Source organism: Crocodylus porosus, unplaced genomic scaffold (genome assembly GCF_001723895.1).
Source record: "Crocodylus porosus isolate Cpor-Errol unplaced genomic scaffold, CroPor_comp1, whole genome shotgun sequence".
Classification (NCBI taxonomy): domain Eukaryota; kingdom Metazoa; phylum Chordata; order Crocodylia; family Crocodylidae; genus Crocodylus; species Crocodylus porosus.
The window spans coordinates 9,453,538-9,457,987 of record NW_017728943.1 but is presented as its reverse complement, the minus strand read 5'-3'; positions in this window follow the sequence as shown (position 1 = coordinate 9,457,987).

The following is a 4,450-nucleotide window of genomic DNA, read 5'->3' as shown; positions in this document are numbered from 1 at the left end:
GGAGGCACGCGTAGCCCTTAAGGCAGGGCGCAGATAGACACCCCATTGTGGAGCAGGGACAGAAACATCGGTACCGTCCAGAAGGGAAACAGGCAGCCTCCATACTATATATTAGTCATCAAAGTCGTGGCGGGCGAGATTCTGAGGGTGCTACGTTCACCCTAACGTGACAGTGAGTGGCGCTAGGGAGTTTCACGGTCGCCCCTAGCGCCCGCTCCCTCACAGTCACAAATCCTTAAATTCCATTTGGACTGATTCCGGTAGAAAACAAAAGAGACAGATTTTGTCAACCTAGATCTGGCCCATTTTGATGAAGAGTGGAACTGTGTCACTGTTGAGGAGAGCACCTGGGGAGATGTTACCTCATGAGGTTCAGCCTTCCTTCAGACTCCTTGGTGATGCTGATATCTACTCCAAAGATTCTTTCTTTGTTTGCATGACAGGGGGTTGAGGGTGTCTCCTTCCTTCGCTGTCCCTCCTCATAAAGAAAAATCATTTTTGATTAGCATTATTTTAAAGGAAGTAATCAAAAATAAGTTCATATAAGATAGTCTGCAAGGTAGAGATGATATTTTATTACAAGCTAGTGAAAGGCACATCTTCACTGCCCCAGAACAGCCAATAGTGTAGTTGCTAAGGGACTTGAAATTCAGCCTCCCCCATTCCAGGTGAGAGTCCCAATCACCATCTACTTGGTGCTTCCAGGGTCTTGGTGTCCCTCTTGATCTTTCCTGGTGGAGCAGATCTACTCTGTGTGAGTATTTAAATAGTCATTGGAATAAGAACTTGAGTTGAGGTCTCCCACACCCTAGGTGACTGCCAAAAGAACAGACTTTTCACTCCCCCTCTGGCCCAATGAGTACATAATTATTTATTCACCGTGGAAGAACTTCAGCAGGAAAGAATGAGAAGTTGAGACTCTTTGCCTGTCTCTTCATAAAGTTTGAGGAAAATCCCTCAACCTATTTTTGAGCCCAACAAACCCCCAAACTCCAAACTATTTCCCCGGTTTTGAAAATACACTAAAATATATTTTAAATACTGGGCTATAACAAAACATGGCTAAAATGGTTGGAGAAAGTTGATTTTGATTTTCAGTTGCAAGTGTTCGAAAATACGTCCAATAGATTTTTTCCTATATCTGTTAATTTAAGGAAAACTGGAACTGGGCCATATGTGGGTAAAGTCCTCCTCTCAAATTGTAACCAGAAAAACGTGTCTCCAACCCATGGCCCTCCAAAAGCTTCTACAACCACTCCATGGCACGTAAGTGCCATTAGATCCATATATAATCAGAGTCATTAAGGCCTTTTATTTAGCCCTACTGTCAAGCTCTGCAGGGGCAGATGCAGATGTAGATGCCCATTCCACTTGGACTTACATGGAAGGCAGAATGCAGGTTATTGGGAATAATACAGATGGCTCACCTGATAGGATGCTGAACAATGTCAATTGGCATGGAATCCAGTCAGTAAAGGGCTTGATCAACCCATGCTGACAGCATCAGCATCCTAACATTTGTCTTGTTTATGTTCCATTGCACAAAATGTATGCAAACTTGGGTCCCCCAGGACCAGTACATTTTGAAATGAAGAGATCTTAATTCACTGTTCCAGGAACTGGTGATTTTAATCTACAGGCAGCTGGCTTTTCTCTGTACATTTCCCCTTTAAAACATCCCAAGTAAATGAAGATAAAATTGTTCTTCAGCAGTGTACTGGCAAAAGTAACACAGAATTAATCATAAAGCCCTCACTTATTTTCTGTCAGTGTCTACAGTCATACTCAGATATGTTGAGAAGGGACAATCAAAATCACTTTAGATGCTAATCTAAGACAACATTGCCTTCAAAGGAACTATATATCTATATACAGCAAAGTTGTGTAACCCTCGCAGCGGCACTACCTGCAGCCACATCCAAATTTCTGGGATCCTGGGGTGCAAATAGGTCTTGGCCTATTCCCACTCTGTCTACAGGCTGGGAGCATCGCTCATTGCAGTGCTGTCCTGTGATCCTCCCCGCACCAGACCACACACTAAATAACTATTTACAATAACATATTATTTACAATAATAACTGAGAGGTTGATAAATTTGACATCACATAAATAACAAACAAAATTATTTTCAATTAACTCAATAATAATCTATACGCAGATAAAGCAAATACTTATCATATAGCAAAAGCAATTATGTTATCAACATTAACACTCAGGCAGCTTATAACAGGTATATGCCAGGTCTCCACAAAATCACTATGCCTGCAGCAAAATATCCCATTGGGCAGTGGCTGCAATGGAGCAGTGCTCACTCTGCCTCAGAAGGGGTGGTGATGCCATCATCTGGGCAGAAAATGGGGCCTATGCATGATAGTGGAGGCTGCTCCAACAAACTGTAATTATAGTATGTTGGAGCAGACTTGATTAATTACCATGCTCCAGCAGCCTCCTGCATCTCATGTATCAGCATCCCTGTGCTTCCAAAATGGTGGTGGAGGTGCTTGAACTAAAGCTACTCCTGTCAGAACCTATGGTGTGGCTGCTCTGGAGATCAGGGTTTCTTCCCTTGGCACCTGCAATCAGTCACACCATTTCCCAGATACTTCCCCAAGGCTTCCCCTGTGTTTGGCACCTGAGTGCCCCTTCTCAGCTGTACTTTATTGAGCTCTGCTGGAGCTCCCACACAGCCACAATTCCCTGCTCCTTTCTTTAGCTCTTCCAGAAAACCTCTTCTAGCAACTCCTGTCCCTGATTCCCTCCAGTGACTCCCTGTACCCAGGGATCTTAAGAGTTGGGAGGGGAACCCATCTGCACAACTCCTTCAGTAAAGGATGCAAGATGATCTTGGGTACTCATCAGCTGGTGGTTCTTCTGCCCTCAGTAGCAGCTCACTCAGTCACAATTCTCCTGCTAGTTGTCCCCTCAGAAGCAATTGTCCTGGTAGCAGCCCCCTCAGAAGCAGCCTTTCTCAGCACAGCTTCACCTACCCTCTCTCCAGCTAGTATCTCGTGTTTCTTCCCAGGCTTCCCACCCTGGAGTTACAGCTGTCCAATCACATGCCTACATTCTGTGTGCACAGCCTCTCCAAATCCTTGTCCCAGGAGTACCAACACCCTGATTGAGCTTGCAAGCTCCAAGGAAACCCTTCAGCACCTTTACAGTTGAATTTGGTACTGATAGATCTATAAGTGATTGCAGTAGAGTGAAATCACACTCCCTAAATGGTCTCCTTCTGGAGCAGCAAGAGAAGAGGAAACACTTATAGAATGCTAAACTTGATCATTAGTTGGCCAAAAATTAGTAAATTCAAAGTAAGGTTCATAGCAACCTTAACTCTGCCCTCAGTGCCTATACATTAAACAGCATCTGAACAGCATCAAGGGTTCACCCAGCTTACATAGCTGTGCATGCATTCAGCTGCAATGGAATTCACATTTATAAGCAGTAATAGCCTAGATGAGGCCCTTCCCAGTCTCTCTCTCTGTCCTTACACTTTGTTTCTTCTAATTTCAGATCAAATTTCTCACTCTCTAGAGCTAATATGGTGCAGCCTGCAGGGTTCTGTTTGAAATTTAACCAGCCAATATGCTCCCTAGATGGCAGGAAATTTGATTAAAATATGTTATATGAACAGGAGATGGCTAAATTCAGTTCTTCTAGCACTGTGTGCTGAAGGGGAAATGTCATAGAACATTGGTCTGCATTAGATTGGTGTCAGCCTAGCCCCAGTCTCCTGGAAAATAGGGGACTTCTTTTTTAGCTGGCTCATTGTTATTGTAATAGTATAAAATGGGCGGGCAATTATTTTGGGAGGAGGGCCGCTTACTCAGTTTTGGCAGGCTGTCGAGGGCCTCATGGGTAGCCCCACCCCTTGACAGGTGCCCCGCCCCCTGGTCACCATCTTGAGACCAATGTCCCAATGTCTTGGGACCAATGTCCCTGGGCCAGCACCAGTGGGGCTCAAAGCAGGGCACAGGCTGGAAGGATCTGTGGAGCTGGGCTGGGCTGCACCAGCAGGGAGAGAGGGGAGCTGGCCCAACTCCATAGATCCCCTGCCAGCCGGGACCCCGTGCTCCTGCCACCCTGCTCTGGGCCCCACCGGCACTAGCCCCGGGACACTGGTGCAGGCCCTGTGCTCCCACTGGCTCCTGCACCCGCTCGCACCCAGTGCCCCTCATCCCTGTGGTACAGGCAGGGGGCAGTGCACAGTCCTGACCCCCTGTTTGCCAGCAAGGAAGAAGCTGGTGCTGAGCGCAGGGAAAAGTGGCCCCTTGCCCGCACCATGGCTGGTGCTCCTTGCTGCAGGGGCTTGCAGCCCATGCAGGGCTGTCTGGAGCAGGCACAGGCAGGCTGCAGGCAGCTACAGCATGGGGTGCTGGCCATGGGGTGAGCAAGAGGCCACTTTTCCCCGCACTCAGCACCAGCTTGTGACCTGGCCCCGCTGCCAGCC